The sequence below is a fragment of the Sebastes fasciatus genome, chromosome 15 (genome assembly GCF_043250625.1).
Source record: "Sebastes fasciatus isolate fSebFas1 chromosome 15, fSebFas1.pri, whole genome shotgun sequence".
Classification (NCBI taxonomy): Eukaryota; Metazoa; Chordata; class Actinopteri; order Perciformes; family Sebastidae; genus Sebastes; species Sebastes fasciatus.
The window spans coordinates 14,313,432-14,330,866 of record NC_133809.1 but is presented as its reverse complement, the minus strand read 5'-3'; the positions used below and the strand labels follow the sequence as shown (position 1 = coordinate 14,330,866).

The window sequence follows — 17,435 nt, the reverse complement described above, 5'->3', positions numbered from 1 at the left end:
ATGCATCTAAATAATAAGGAAATAATAAGAGACACATTACGGCTGCATCTTGAATCCTTTTCCAATCTTCTCCTTATGCTCTCTAACATACCCACCTCTCTAATGGGCGATGGATGGCGAACCATTTCATTCTAGTTTGTTTCACTGGTGGAAGGGCTTTCTCATTGTAATTAGTTTCTGCGGGACAACAAACCATCAGAAGTGTTCTTGCTGTTTCTGATTTATGAAGCATTTAAAAGGTTGCAAGGGGGGGAAAGAAAGACAAAAGGTTTTCCCGACTAAATAAAGCAGGCCTCAGCTAAGCTTTCAAAGCCAATGTCACAGAGAGAGAGAGAGAGAGAGAGGAGCGGGAGAAAGAGAGCAAGGCTTCGTGATTAACTTTCATTTCCTATGCCTTATTATTCCTTCCCCAAATGAAATTTCAGAGGAGGAGATAAATCTTCCGGCAGTGCCCGGTTTTGTGCACCTAACGTCCAGGAATAGCTACGGCTCGCCACTGCTCAGCTTATCGCTTTAAATTCACAGCAAACTAGCTGTCTAGCTTGCCCCAGCAATATGAAGGCCTGCGTTACTGTAGTGTGTGTGTGTGTGTGTGTGTGTGTGTGTGAGAGAGTGTGTGAGAGTGCGTGGGTGTGTGAGGGAGAGGAAATAAGGTCGTCAGTCAGTCTACCTCAGGTTGATATTTATAGACATGGACGGAGCATCTATATGTGTGTGTGTGTGTGTTCCTATGTGCTATGTGTGTGTGTGAGGCTCTAGTAATGGTTTATATAAGGAGATCAATAGAATTGAAAGCATGAATCACGCAGCCTTTTAATCACATTCCTCTCAGCCGATTTCTAGATGGACACATGGATAAGTAGATATCGATGTCATGGCTCAACCATCCATCCTGCTCATAATACTATTGTAGTGGAAGGGCCGGCTGTCCATTGACTCCTGTACTACTATCGGCTCTCCTGTGTTATAGAGCCAACAGGTAACGACCACTTGCCTTTTTCTCATTTACTCCAACCAGACGCTTGGACTTATTCTAATACACTACACTACACCAGCTCTGAGACTTGAGGGCATTAATGCTTTGCTAGATTTGAAATGATATGATATTGCAAAATAGTATTGAGGCACTGCACTATAACTGTATTGTCCCCAAGGGGAAATTTGTATAACAGCCAAGTAAAACATGACAAAATACATAAAGCATGTGATAAAAATCAACCGATTAGACTGTTGTCAGGCCATTAAATAGGTGTTATTGGATGCTGTAAGCACCATAGATGTGGGTCATTAGGGGCCTACTTCACCCAATAGTAGGTTTTATCATCTATTCTCATGGTGGTGGTTTTGTTGCCTAATCCTAAAGAAGCCTTTTTGTTTGTGTTTCATGCATTTTTTACATATTAGAACATTTTGCTTTTTAGTTTCGCTTTCACTTTTACAACGTAGTAAGTGTAGTAGGCCCCTAATGACCTGATAATGCCCATTTAATGGCCTGATAACAGTCAAATTGGGTGCAAAAATATGTCAAACATTTACTGTAATAACACCCACAACACAAGGTCAGACAAAACAATGTTTATCAGTAACAGCATGAATGAAAACATCGACAACTTATCTTTCACATTAAGTTTGAAAGATTTGGGCGTAAATAGTGATACATTGGTATAACTATTGCAAAAAATGAGATTGTGGAGAAGATGATTGATAGCCTTACTAGAACGATTCACCACATTGGTTCTTGTCGCACATATGTCAGTTGTTATGGCGAGGTTTTCTCTGTCTGAAGAGGATAAACAAGCTCAAGCATGCAAGTGAGTCTTCCATCAGCCTTTCACTTATTGCACCATCTGCCATCATGAGAAACACTCACAGCTTTAGCTCTGTTTTTGAAGGAAGAACAGTAACGGGCTTTCTGTTTTATGCTATGAAACAAACCTGCAGATTTCCAGTGAAAAATCTGAACAAATACCCAAACGAGTGTGGCGCACATTGACAGTCTTTTTTAACAATGGTCGAGATTGTTAACAATGATTACATTAGCACAATCATTAGGAAAATTAATGTTCTCGTGATTTATTTAGCTTCATAGGCTAACATGATAAACCACATTAGACTGTAATCAACTGATTTCTATTGTCTGTGCAGCTTAATACATTTTTTAAGCATTTATACCTTCAAATTAAGATATCATACTATTGTATACCAAATAATTCATACTGAAAAGTCAGCATGGTGCTGATTGCGTCTCAATAGACTTCTCGCATTTGATTAGGACTCTATTGTAAACACTGAAAAACATGATGAAGGCAGAAATAAACAGGACGGTCATCACGAGCCTTGGGACATTTCCTGGTCCAGTTTAGGGTTTGGAAGTGCTGGAGATTTGTTTGCCAGGACTGTCATATTCCCCATCTTGCATTGATATTCATGATGCCTGAGACTGAGCCATTTGCTCACTTTCTCTGCCAACTGTGGTCCACCCATCATTTATGAAAATGTATGTGTGCCTGTTTGTAGACCACGGAGACTCATTATAAGATAAAGGAGACCCAGAGAACCAAGCGTGTGTCCTCTCCTAGTACCTGTGACTGCATATCCCTGTACATAATTTGCGTGCTTGCTCATACTTCAATCAAATGTGTCTGCTAAGCGTTACTTCACTGTAATTACAGGTGTGGAACGGAGCTGTACACCCTCAGTGCTGCAGGTGATGATTATTCTTCACATACATAAGAGAAAATGACTGACAGACGACGATGGACAGGTAAAAAAAAAATACAAAAACTCCCCCTTAATTATTGCTAATTTGCATTAGGTGTCTATATCTAACGGGGGAGTGTAGTGATAGACTGATTGTGCTTGTTAATTATCTCATGTCCTCACAACACCTCTTTTCTCAGTATCAATTATTCTGCGTTATCTGTATCTTAGCTTACATCACACACAATGAATAACCTATAGATTCTACAAACTATCATGTGGTATAAAAAAGACACCAAATTAATCATGTGGGATGTCACGTCATTAAAACTGAACTTTTGACTCGGGTGCGTATTGTCGGTGGTTCAAGATTCCAGTCTATAGGGGCCAGACCTTGGCGCGCTGCGGCGCATAACCGGAGGACTGTTTGTTTCTCTCCCTCTGTGCATATATAATTTGTGCGTCGGCGTATGTGTTTTGCATATGGGCACCTGTCAAACTGTGGGCTGTAAAAACAGGGTCCCTGTGGCTTGAGTGTGTGTGTATATATGCTGTGTGTGCATGATGCTAATTATACCGGCAGTAATGCCACATTCACAGCCATTTTCCTCTTTTTCACTTGCTTTGTCTTTCTGCCAATTCAATCATACAGGTACACACTGAAGCCATACATGCTGACGTGTGTGTGTGTGTGTGTGCACAGAGATGCCTTTATGTGTTGGCAGCGTCTGTGCGAGTACGTAATTGTTGTCAGACTTGGATCAGACAAATCCGTACATTCTGGAAAGACTGAAGTTGACGGTGTGTGGCGGCTGCAGGAGGCGGATCTGAGAGCGGATTTGAAACGCTGCCTAAACTGGGAGAAGCGATGAGCAGAGCAGGACCTTTAAGGGATGTATCGCGTTCTCAGGCCATTAGCCTTTAGCCCAGGTTTTTTTGTCTACTGCTTCTTGGTTTCCGTTGGTGGCACGGTCAATAGTTAATTAAAGGCTGACACAGGAGAAGGGCCCCTCATACTGCCGGAGGGTGGAGCGGGTCTTCTCTGATTTACCTTTACTCTTCTTTTCTCTTCTCTTTTTTAAATTGAAGATATTTCTTGTTTATTACAATTTATTACTACTAGTTGTGGCCATCATTCCTGTGGAATTACATCCGTGTCAGACAGTTATTCTACACCTCACAATTTATGTCAAATGCCAACGGTCAGTGCAGGAAGTAGTGTGCCCTTTATGCAGCGAGATGGAGAGTCAGGGTGGGGAGGATGGGAATGTAGCTCGCCTGACTTTCATGCAGGAGACTGGAGTTTGGGTCTTGTCACAGACATGCAATTATTACATCCATCTTTTTATTATGCTGCCACGCTGATGACAGCCGTGGCCGCAGGCATTATGTTCTTGGGTTGTCTTTGTGTCTGTCTGTCTGTCCGGTCCATACTTTTGAATGTGATAGCCCAGGAATGCCTGGAAAGCCTAATACAGAGTTTTGATTTTCTGCTTCTCCAAATAGAGCTCTGGTTTGAGGGCGCAGGTTGGAGAGACAACCTTTTGTACTGCCTCGCATGGGCAATAGGCCCCTTTACACACGTCTCCCAACATCTGGAGCTGAAGGTGTATAGCTCTTTGGGAGAATTATGGTTTTCTCCCTGAATGCCACTGTTTTCATTCCGCGCTGGCCTAAAACTCCTGCTGAGTTCAGACTGAACTAAATCCGCAGCTTCATAAAACTCAGCTCTCCATTTGAATTCACCTGTTGCCCGTGACAACGCTTCAGGGCTGACCTCTTCAGACCATGGGTGGCGCACACTTAACTACCATTTCAGCCACCATGTTGTCATCTCTCAGTGCCACTACTTTGACCTTGAGCCTACACTCAATGGCATCAAGCAGAGGAGGCTGAAGAGAGTTCTTCCTTTCAGTGCCTTTTTGCGCAACAGTGTACTTTGAGCAAAAGGTCTTTTGTGCACACACACAGCATCTTGTTGACAATGATGTCATCACAGCCAAAAAGTGTTCTTTGATAATTCTTTCTTTGATAACACCTGCAACACCCTGCACAAAGTTTAACCCCTCAGCTACTGGGCTCACATCACATGCAACTTCTTGTAGCACAAGGTCCAGGGAGTTGTTGTTGCAATGAAAACATACAAACACTAGGGGACAAGCGGCTCGACATGTTATTTGTACCATCAAAGCATCAATCCTTGAATGCGATCCAAAGGGATGTTCAGTCTCACAAAGATGTCTTTCAAACACCTAAAGGGGGTTTCTGCTGTTGTGTCAGGGCTTGTGTAAAATCCTAAGAACTTGCAGTGAGACTCAAGATTGCTGTCAACAAATTGAAGATTACATGAGAATAGTTCCGTAGTGCTGATATCCGTGATGCTGTCAGCTGTCAGTCCATAGAACGGGGCCGTCTGATGCACGAGTTAGTATTTCCCTTTGAACAGCCTGAGCAAACTGTTCGATTATCTCATTCTGTATAGTGTCGGACATCCAATTATCCCTCCTCGTTATCCACTCTCTTTCTTTGGATAAATTATAGGTCCGTTGCAGCATCAGCTCATAGAGTACATCGGTGTCACCCCTTCGTCTCAGGAATGCTACGGTAATTATAATTAGGACATTACTTTCTGTTTGCTGGTCTTATTGGTGTTTTCTCTAACTTGGCAAGAATGCAAATGGCATATTTATGAATTTATGAATGGCTGATTTCTTGTGCAAACTGAAATTTGCAGAGGCCTTGAGCCAGTTAAAAAAATCCTTTCTCAATGAAAAGCCCATCTTTACTCCCATGCTGATGGGAAGCCACCAGTTTCTTTCTCAACAGTCTGGATACAGGCAAAACAGAAAGCGCAATCTTTTGTCGTAGCGTAGCGACCTCCATTTGTCAAACCGCTGATGCTGAAAGGAACGGGAAACATCCTCATCTCCAAAACGTCTACCTGGAAAAGTCTGGTCCCGTGGCTGGCATCGCTGAGTTGACAACGTTACCGTTACTCCCCTCGCTGCCACCTTTGTCTGGTCAGCGTTCGTGCATTTAGGGGCAGTGCTGGTTGGTTAACGTTAGCTCCTTCACTGTCTGTTGCTAGCAGGGTCGCTCCGGGAGTGACAGGTTTGGTTGTAGAACGAGATGTGCTGCTGCTACTTCTTCCGATTTCACTTGCTGAGTTTTCTACCTCAGATCTTTTAGGCTTTTAAGCCCGGGATGGAATTCTAAAGAAAGCCGAAACACGCTTTTGTGCCATGTTGTAGCTAGGGATGCAACAGGGAAAAAGTTTCCCTTATGGTTATGGTTCCCTAATAGCATTGGGTTTAAATCTGAAATATTGCCAAATATGTGTTTTTGCCTTTCCCCCGCCATCGTCTTGTCTGCCAACTTTTTCTTGTCCAGTGTGTGTGAAATCTGACTCCTGCTGTGTACGGAGCAGACACTTTCCCTTTCAGTTTGTAGCGTCCGTAGTTCGACTATGTATTGATAACACGGCGCTGATACGTGAAAATTAAATAAATGGGTTTTATTTCTATAAAAAAAAGCAAAACAACAGTGTGGGCGGTGGGCAAGTAATGTAATCGGTGTATGCCTGACCACCGTGTAACACCGGTAACATCGACTACCGCGGCAAGCCTAGTTTTAGCTGATATCTGTACAAGCACACAAACTGTTGACCCGGGAAGTTCCCACCACTATTCATGCATGAGCGACAGCGGCCAGCCTCGCTCTTGGTGAAAATAGTAGATTCATTCTGATCAATTATGTGTTTAATTTCTTACCAAGTCATTTAATTCATAATAATGACTAAGGGGGAGGGGGTTAACATCAATAATTATTTCCATTTATTAAAATAAATCTTTGTAATTCTAAATTATGATTGTAGTTTGTCTACATTTCGCTGGGGGGTGCTGCACCGCTAATTCCCGCGGCCTTGCCATCAGTTTCCCCCTACAACAGGGAGCGAACATCTTTCAACTAATGATCTACTTTACATTTGTTTTAATTAGGTGCATTTAAATAGCTCTGAGCAATAATTAACTAGCCAGAGCATCGGAGTGGGAGTAAGTGAGTGAGTAAGGCTTTTCTGTTGTGTGGGGAGGTTGTTGTTGTTCTCCTTCTGCAGCTATAGTTCCATCAGCCAGGGCACTGTGCCAACACTGCATTAAAGGGGAGCTTGTTCTTTCTTCCCCTCTTCTCCTCCTCTGAACATCTCCAGAGGGGAGAGGGCCTGCCTCTGGTAGCCTGCGTGACAACAAACAACCCACCGTGGGACAGGTGCAGAATGAAAGAGCCAGAGTGCAAATCAACGGTCGAACGCAAAAACATGATTGAGAGAAGAGAGCGGGGAAAGGAAAAGGTGGAGAGAAAATGTGACACAGGAAGGGAGGGAGAGGAGGGGAGGCGGGTGAAGGTGGGCGGATGTTTCCAGGGCACAGCTCAAGATGGTGTTTGAAGTGCTCTGGGGGTCTCCTCCCTTTATTGTCTCCCTTAATAAGCTTTTTATGTTCTTGTGTATTGTTTCGTGGCCTCCTGATGGATCTGTTCTTTTTTATCCGGCTATTCACCACCGCATGTAAATTTAATTATAAGCATCTGGTTAGTGAATAGGACTAATTAGCAGATAGGGGCGAGAACATCAGGTCAGAGGCTCTCCTCTCCCTTCCGCCCCCGTGTCCTCACCCTCTCCCCTCTTATCCCTCAGGCAGAGATTATGTCCGCTGTTTTGGACAGGCGTCTTGGCTGTGTTTGTGCTTGCGGTTTTCAGTCTTTAGGACGGAATAGTTGGAGCAAATACCAATCTGTGCGATGCAAAATAAGGTTAGGACAATTGAAAAAGTTCTTCAAAACCAAACTAGGAACAAGCTGTCAGGAAAATAAGATGAATAACACTCTGAATTCAAAGGCACAGCCGGGCTTATAGAAAAACAAGCAGCCTATAATTAGAGGAGAAGGGTGAATTGAGGTGAGCGCGTAACCTGTTAAGGGGGTTATGAAAAGAGAGGCTTCAGGAAACTCCAAACAAACACTAAAGTTTGCTTTCAAAGATTCTGTGTGATTTCAAACACTGTACTGTCTCAGAGCCAGGAGCTGCTCCCTGGGCATGTTTTCCACCAAGATATCGCCTATAATGATGCAGCCTGCGGGGTGTCGAAGTATCCCCACAGACTTTAAAATTAACGCCTTTTTCTGCATTCTCACTACTCCAAAACTTAAAAAGAACCCCCCACCCCATCAGTAGATATGTTAATTTAGCCTGTGGATGGATCCAGCAGCAACATTTCCTTTTTTTTTTTTTACGATCCAAGGTTACTTGTCTTTTCCTAAATTGGCAAAGACTGCTTGAGTGTGAAAGCGAAAGATTGATTCATTCATTTGTTCTGTGGTATTTAAAAGCACACAGGAAGAGCAAATGCGGTTTCTCTGGTCCATGAAATGATCTGACAGCTGATGTTTAAATGCTGAAGCTCCCACTGTCTCTTTGTCATGTGATGGAAAGCTTCTACTTGCCCCATTTCCACGATCATTGCAGCACACAGCAGCAGGTTATAACTTATTGTCTATTGATGTTTTGCCATCAGCCTGAATGTCTGAGAATAGATATTTTTTTTACTTCTGACCCCGTTTTTATCAGCATAAAACCAGCAATTAGTGGCTGACATGAACATTAGCCCCCGTCTGTCCTCTCTGCCTCCAGGTAGCCCCGGAGGTAATAGCCTGGGTCAAACAATAACAACATGCTGCACAATATGTCAAAGTAGAGTTCGCTAAATGGATGTGATGTTTTAATGAGGAACAAAAGGGATGGCGTTGAATAAAAGCGAGGTGGGAGGAAAGCAGGAATAGACGAAAGGAAACGAGGTGCTCTCTTACCTTGGAGGAGGACACGAGTGGTTTAATTGCACCGTAATGGAGGTCAGTGCTTACATGGTCTCTTGGCAGTCGGCAAAGCCTCGGTCCCCCCCAACCAGCCACACAGTCTCCAGGGCTCCATGACTAAATGTTAGATGTCTGTTAAGGAGATGAAGAGTGATGGTGGAAGAGGATGAAACAGAAGACAACATGGAGGACCTCTAAGGCCGTGTTTCATTTAGTCCTCTGGTCACAGGGGGGGGGGAGCGTTGACTGACAGTAGAGGTGACTTGCCTGTCTGCTCAGCTGATTGCCGCTCTGACTGACTCTCCCTCTCTCCCTCGCTGTCTTTCTCTTTCTATCTACCTCTCTCGCACTCACAGACTTTTCCCGTCTCTTGCTTTATCTCCCCCTCTGTCTTCCCCCCCCCCACCCTTCACCTCTCTTTCTCTCCTGTGGGTATCTGTCATCTAAAAGGAAGGTTCGGTTTTAGAATAAACATGATAATGGGTTGGGATAAAGAAACAAGAAAATGTCAGACAAGTAAGTCACACAAGGAGATACAGTTTCTTTGTCTTTTCTTTGACAACGCTAGGTCAGAGCATTCACTTTGCACTTTCATTTCTTTGCACGAATGCTGGCAGCAGTTCAGGTCAGCTGTATTTTGGCAGGGGGCAGCTCTACAGAGGTATATATATATATATATATATATATTTCTGGGGCAACCGTGGCATAGCTTGGCTTGAGGAGAAGTTTGAATTTTTTAAACTGAACCTACTGTAAAGTTGCAGTGGATGTATTAGTGACGGTGCTTTCAGACAGCAAGGCTGGATTTATCATTATGTAATATATTAAATGGAGTTGTAGCACAAAAGAGAGGGAATGGTTAGAAAAATGACTATATAAACACTGTTTTTAGGTCATCCTCATCCTCATCCTCATCTGCAACCGCTTATCCCGTTAGGGGTCGCGGGGGGGGCTGGAGCCGATCCCAGCCGACATTGGGCGAAGGCGGGGTACACCCTGGACAGGTCGCCAGTCCATCACAGGGCTGACACATAGAGACAGACAACCATTCACTGTTTTTAGGTCATATAAAGAATAATCTAACTTTGAAGCTGGTGTTGCTCCAAGCCCCCTTTCTTCATTAATATCTTTGCAAACTCATGTGACATAGCTAATTGTTCTCAGGAGTACTCAGATAGCATTAACTGGCTATAATTTGGTTTGTTTTCCTCCAAGTGGTTCCCATAGTTGCCACAGTTACAGTACACACCGTAGCTGCAGAAGCGAACTGGAAGAGTATAATGATTGTAAACTCTTTGGCAAATGGCTGTGGAGTTTACACGTTCTCCCCGTGTTAGCGTGGGTTTTCTCCAGGTTCTCCGGCTTCCTCCCACAGTCCAAAGACATGCAAGTTAATTGTTGACTCTAAATTGGCCGTACGTGTGAATGTGAGTGTTAATGGCTCCAGCCCCCCCCGCGACCCTGAATAGGATAAGCGGTTACAGATAATGGATGGATGGATGGATGGACGTACGTAGTATTTCTACTGTTAACCTCGCAATGGTTGCAAACGAAGATGGCGTTATTGTCACTGTGATAACGTTCTAGTGTTGTGCAGTGTTTTGTCATCTGATAAGCCTTCAAGCTAATGGATCTGTTCCTCAAACTGGACGTCCTGGTTCATATTTCATTGTCTCACTGGTACCTGAAACAACATGCCCCCACCAACACAGCTTGCATTCTCATGCAGTGCCGTTTTCTGTCTGGACCAATGGGCAACCTCCGGGTCTGAAAAGAGAAGCCAATGCGGAAATGCCTTAAACTTGACTCTGATTGTATAGAAGTTCTATGAGAAAATGACCCTACTTCTCACTTGATTTATTACCTCAGTAAACATTGTAAACATGAGTTTATGGTCTCAATTGCTTGTTTCAAGTCTTCTTCAACACAGTATGATGTTCATTTAGTAAATGATGGTCCCATTTAGAGTCAAATAGACCATAAAGCAGGGTACGCTTTAGGGCGTGGCTATCTTGTGATTGACAGGTTGTTACCGCGGCGTTGTCCAGTCTGGGAGTTGTCCGTGTTTTCGTCTTACAACTTTAACCCTTTCAAAGTGTGTTTTTTGTTTTCATGAAAGTTAATTATAACCTTTTTGGTCGCCTAGAAATGTCTTATTCAGCGTTCGGTTGTTCTTAGCTCCACCCTCTCGTGTCATTTCTGGTTGCAAAGATCAAAAGATGGCGACGGCCAAAACGTCCAACTCAAGGCTTCAAAACGGCAGTCAACAAACCAATGGGTGACGTCATGGTGACTACGTCCACTTCTTCTAAACCGCCTATAGTCTAGATGCTTACTAATTCTGCAGCAGGGCCTCCGTCATGTCTACAGATTGTTTGAAAAGGACCTTTAATTGACATTAACTAGCATGCACTGCAATGATTAATGTGTTAAACATAACAATCTTCAAGTTAAAAAAACCTTTGTTAAAATGTTTGTTAGACATCACTGGACTGGTAGTGATATCTTCATCTCGCGTTCTTATCACTGAGTGACAGAATCATGTCTGTACATCTGTACATGGACCACACTGTTAGTCCAAATCCGTAAGAAACAGCCAACAATCATTTCCACTCTGATGCCGTTAAAGGCTCGCAGCAGTGGTCTGTACAAGAGAAAACTCAATACCACACATCCCTTTGGACCAGAGGGAGTTGAAGAAAAGAGTTTAACCGGAAAAGACCCAAAACAATTTACTGGGTTTTTAAAAGGTCTGTCCTCATAAAAGAGATGATTAAATGTTTTTTGTGCAATGAGACGTAACATTGGTGAGGCCGGGAAACTTTTTGATATAGTCAAAACAAAACACCGAAGCTGGCAGCCTATCTCCTAAATGGCTAATAAAAGAAGTGTTTTGTAGGCTTAATGTTTTATTTGGTTTATTGAGAAGGAATTGTGTGACATTAAGCTTTTTTCCCCTCCCTTGTAAACACAACATAAGCAGAGGCCTCAAAAAAGTAGGCGAGGGGACAGAATGAGAAAAGGAAAAAGGGGTGGGTGGGGGGGAAGCATAAACAAGTCGGGTCTGGCTGAGTGAGCAAGCTAATTAACTCGAAAAACTATAAAAATGTAAATTGCAATTTGCTACCGTGGGCATCTAATTAAAGCCACTGGAATGTTAAGGACCAAATTGAATTCGCTAAAGAAGAGGAAAAATATATGATTTCGCCACATTGTCAGGTATCGATCGCCTACAGTGGCCTCCGTCACAGCCATATGGAGACAGAGAGAGAGAGAGGGAGGGTGGAGGAGGGACGTGAAGAGCACGAAAATATGTGCAGAGAAAGCTAGAGAGACAGATATGGTGAACAAAGTGTTTCCGCAAAAGCAAAACAGTTTGGCAGAGACAGAGAATGCAATCAGAGCCAAATGGCCCTCCTAATACTCCACAGGTGCACAACGCAGACGGTTACATGATACTTGGAAGAATTATATTGAAATGAGGATTGACTGGGACCTGCTATGAATCCTCACAAGGTTCACCAAGCCTCTAAGATCCTTCATGGCCCTGGAGTTAATTGTGTTAGCTTAATTGGTGCAGTGTATGTGGTGTAATTATTGTGCATGCAAAATTGTTGTGGTTTATCTCGTTATATCATGTCCTCTGGGCATGTGATTAGTGCGTACATGTTTGTGCATGCTCGTGTGCGGCTGTGTCTTTTGTTGGAGTGTGTACGGGCGTGCGCGCATGCAGGTAAATAAAAAAATTACCCCTCATGCATCATTGTTGAAGAGCCAAGCGGCTGCTTTTAAATGTCAGTCCATTTCTCAATCCAAAACTGGAAGTGTATGACAAAAAACTAAACCCTGAAGGGAAGCTAGCCAACATCTCTCCACACATTTTATTTTTTACTCATTCTGTTTTTTATTTTACGGCTGCACGGCTCTGAATATTTAAGCTGTCATTATACCAGATGGGCACAGGAAGGCTGAGGATTGTATGGCTTTTATTGAAGTAATAAACAATAATCACTAGCTCCACTAACAAACAGAGCAGGCCGACTGAATGATCTGGCTTTCTCCGCTATGATGTTAAATTCATAAAGCTAATGAGTGGGATTGTGGTGCGGCAGAAAGGTGAGTTTTTTTGTGGCTTTGCATAAATTCTCATCTCTAAAGCTTTTTCTCTCTCATTTCATTCTCGTCTGCGTGTGAAACAGTCCACTCATGAAATGTGTTCGGCGGCTCGAAAAACACATATTTTCCTTTATTTTCTCCCTCTCCCCCCAAATGAAACATCTTTTCATTTAGAGTTGAACACACTGTGTGTGAAGGGGTAGAATTGATCTCATTTGGAGTGCAGTCTAGACGGCTCATTGTGGAGCCAAGAGAGCAAATGTAGCTGATAAGAACGAAAGCCCTGATGGACAAATTTACAAGCCGCCATAAATCCTCCCTTTTCTTCTCTCCCTCGTTTCCCTCCCTCCCTCCCCAGTCTACCAGCGTCCCTGTCGACGATTGCAGTTTGTTAGCCCAGTAAAAGTTTCATACGGGCAGAAGAGAGGAATGGTCTGTCTGTTGCTGCCGTGAGTTACGGGCTGCAGTAAACAAACTTGAAAAAGGCGATAAATAGACTGAATCGGGTTGGCAGCACCAATAATGCATTAACAAGAGCTGCTAGGCTGCTCCAGACATGCTACTGTGGGTGCACTGTATGAGTGTGTCACGTACATATCTGCCTTAATGTTTTCCTAATTCTTGTTGTTTCCTTGAACAGCCTGATTTATAACCCTCTCACTCAAGCCTTTAAGTAGTGAATTTGTTCCTTTAAGTAAATATCTTTTTAAATAATATCCTTATGGTTATGTTTTACTGTGACTTCCTGTGCGGGATAGACAAAATAGCCATCTGGCAATATAATACCATCCACAACAACAATAACACAAGCTACAGCCTCAGAAAATAAGAGAGTTAAATAAACTCCTGTGAGAGGTACTGTAGCATTTATTGAGGGGCTCTGGTACTGGAACATATTGTCAAATATTCTCCTTATTTTGTCCACCCCCTGTATGTATGAGCGTTTAAACAGCTGCCGGAGAAGCTGCAGTCTCCTCTGCCTTAGTGCTTTGTGTAGCATTAAAGGGGAAAGAGTCTGTGTCGGGGACTGATACAGCATATCTGAAACAAAGTTGTATAAGCCTTTAAAGTCCAGTCTGTAGCATTTTGGGAGATCTATTAGCAGAAATGGAATATAATATTCATAACTATGTTTTCATTAGTTTATAATGACCTGAAACTAAGAATTGTTATGTTTTGGATAGGGTCCTCTTCAAGGAGTCCGCCATGTTACTCCGCCATGTTTCTACAGTAGCCCAGAACGGACAAACCAAACACTGGCTCGAGAGAGAGCCTTTCACGTTTATACGTTAGCTGAAGGCCAACGTAGTACTCCGGGAGCCGCAGAGTGCAAAACCGTGGTGCCGCCAGTCACAGTCTGACTTCTGTTGCTCCTAAAGTAGTGTTATTATGGTAAGGATGGCTTCTGAACGAGGTGAATGACGTTACCACGGCTTGGACGTGTATAGAAGGAAGTTCACAAACCCCGAAATCTGATCTGAGATCTGCTAAAACTTGCAAAATCTCTCGCGAGACTCACTGCCCGACAACCTATGCTAACTTTAACTATTCATGGTTCCCAGTTTGCGGGCTCACTTCTAGCCATTACTGCCTATCGCGTCTGTTCTCGTAAAACCTAAAAGTTAAGTTTTAAGTTTAAGCTACTGTGTGCAAAAACATGGTAACGCAATTCGGTGGCTGACGTTACCGCAGTCTTGGAAAGGGAGGAGTGTGTGAAGGGGTAGTCAGTTGGTTGCAATCTGCAACCACACCACTAGATGCCGCCAAATGTTAAACACTGTACCTTAAAGGTCTCTAGTGGGAGCTACATGAAGTCTGATAATTGCCTAAAGTGATGTCACTTGAGTCAGTGTCAGATGGGGGTGACGACTACAATTTTGAAAATGAACAAAATCTCATAGAAGTGAGCTCAACAGACCTCTGTAGCCCACTCCTCATCTCTGCTTGAGGATACATTAGCTGCTACTAGCATAACATACCCGATGTCGGTGAACAAGTTGCACTGTGGGTGATGTATCTCTAGTAGCATTTCCTTTACTATTAGCCACCCGTTATGTTTCTTCACCTTTGTCCTTCTTGCTACTATAACACTCACAACCGCAAACAAACAGAGATTCTAGAAAGAGACAAGGTCATATTGATTGTATGACAACTTCACTAAGCAGCGTGTTATTTATATTTCATTCAGTTTCATAAAAATGGATTGTGTCAGTAGTATGTCATTCTTTTATTACAGACACATATGCACACACACACACACACATACATAGATCGATCACAAGTAAAACTCATGGAGCAAAACTGAGTGAGATCGACCATACATTTATGAGTTGTAGAAGATGACAGTTAACGATTACCTCAGCGTTGTTTTTTTAATATCAGATAAATAAAGGCCTTCATATATTTCCTCTCTGCTGGTTGTATCACCTGGGGCCATTTTTTCCCCCTCCACCAACTGCATTCCAACTTAACATATTCATTGCCTTAAGAACAAAATAATTTATTACAACAAACAACCTATTAATAAGAAATCAATATTAGACTCCCAGAAGAGTTTGGTGCAAAATGTTAATGAATTTTTAAAAACCTCTTAGGTGAAACAAATTGAAAAACTGAAGAAAATAAAGTAAGAGGGCGCTGGATGCCAGATACACTGAAGTAAATGATGTGTAAAAAAAAATGCTAAAAATTTGAGAGTTTTTTGTGTGTATACATTGTTAGTGATGAAATTGTTCAGTGTGTGTGTGTGGGTGAGAAAAGAGGGAGCGTGGAAGAGGAGAAAAAAAACCTTTCTTGAGGGGCGAAGCCATTAAACATCATATTTATTGCTCCCCACATATCATTTTAATTTACATTTATGGGCTCGTTGATATCTGTTAGACATGTATTGATGTTTCGTGAGTTTGTGTTTCATATTGCTGGGCTCATTTCCTTTTATTTGACCTCCAAGTGCCTTTTGGCTGCTCCGTGTGAGGAATCAGAATAAATACGTTTCTCACATTTGTATTTTTCCCCCTTCTTTTTCTTTTAGAAGTGACATTTTAGGTACTCACATATTACAGAAATAAATATAGGTTGACTATTTGCATAGATACAGCTGATATTATAAAGGACAGAAATTTGATATTTAAAAATTGTCAAATGCCACCTTTTTATTGTTGCAACCATCACATCTTCCATTATATCATGTACAGTATATTGTATTTAAGTCTGTCAAAGTTGACGTAATAATGCAAATTCATTTTAACGGCACTAATTTCTTTAACGCATTAATCAAACTTTTTTAGGTTATATCGGGCTAGAGTGAAGATACTGATAGCATATTAAACTACAAAACCCAAGGAATCCATTGGTGCCAACCATGTCATACTAGCTTGTTGAGAAGGAGGTTAAATAACGTTCCAAACTTGTGCTAAATTTATGCGAAGAAAAACTGGCATGGCCATTTTCAAATGTGTCCCTTGACCTCTGACCTCAAGATATGTGCATGAAAATGAGTTCTATGGGTACCCACCAGTCTCCCCTTTACAGCCATGCCCTCTTTATGATCATCACATGCAGTTTGGGGCAAGTCATAGTCAAGTAAGAACACTGACTCACTGACAGCTGTTGTTGCCTGTTGGGCTTGAGTTTGCCATGTTATGATTTTGTGATGAGCATATTTTTTATGCTAAATGCAGTACCTGTGAGGGTTTCTGGACAATATTTGTCATTGTTTTGTGTTATTAATTGATTTCCAATAATGAATATATAGATACATTTGCATAAAGCATGCATATTTGCCAACACTAAAATACAACACCAAATACTTGATAAATCTGCCTTAAAGGTACATTTTGGACAGATAAAAAATGTGTGATTAATTTGCAATTAATCGCAATTAATCACGGACAATCATTAAATTAATCGCAATTAAATATTTTAATCAATTGACAGCCTTAATTGTATTTCAACCTGTTTCAACCCCCTTCAATTTGTCTCGACACATGCTTCATACCATCTCTCTATATGCAGTTGTGTTTTTAAGAAGACAATGTACAAGACTTTACACTGCTGCTGAGAATTCTTCCGTCGTTTGTATTTTCCTCAAAAGCAGCTGGTCTTTTATGCTCAACAGTGGCAGTTTTTAGCTACTTTTATATTCAATCCATTAACTTGAACAAACATACAAGCAACCGCTCGGGCAGGTACAACACACACAGAAAATAACAGACTTTGAATCAGATGCTGCAGCCTCCCAAAAATGTCTTTGTTTGTACTGCAGGGCACCAGGATCCATGCAGCCATGTGTGTGTCATGTGTATGTCATGTGTGTCGTGTTGGAGGCTGAATCGCCCCCCTCGCTCTCTCTCTCTCTCTCTCTCTCTCTCTCTCTCTCTCTCTCTCTCTCTCTCTCTCTCTCTCTCTCTTCTCTCTTTCTCTCTCTCTCTCTCAGCTGGCAGGAAGACCGCACAGAGCCTTAGTACAGAAGGACACAATGAGGTGGCAGCTCCGCTTGGCTGGCCAGGCATAGCCGGAACAGGAAGAGAGATTACCTCCCAGAGGGTCTCTGTCGGCGTGTGCTAGTGTGTGTGAGTGCATGTGTGTGTGTGGCATCCTTTTCCAATTAGGGACACATTCACCTCTTTGCCACCAGGGTCATTGGTGCATTATCTTCTTTTTGGGAAAACACATCCCACTATCTCTGCATAGTTTCTCCAAGTTGGACTAAATTACAAGACAAGGTGCTGTTAACGTGTTTTGGCAGTATG

General features: G+C 42.4%; 1 long non-coding RNA gene across 1 annotated transcript in view; it reads left to right on the top strand.

Moving 5' to 3' along the window:
* The window catches only part of LOC141783125 (uncharacterized), a 35,570-nt gene extending 32,804 nt beyond the window's left edge, over positions 1-2,766 (top strand). Inside the window, exon 3 of the long non-coding RNA XR_012597216.1 lies at positions 2,673-2,766. This is a non-coding gene — a long non-coding RNA (uncharacterized LOC141783125). The remainder of the gene's footprint in view (positions 1-2,672) is intronic.
* The last annotated feature ends 14,669 nt before the right edge of the window (positions 2,767-17,435 follow it).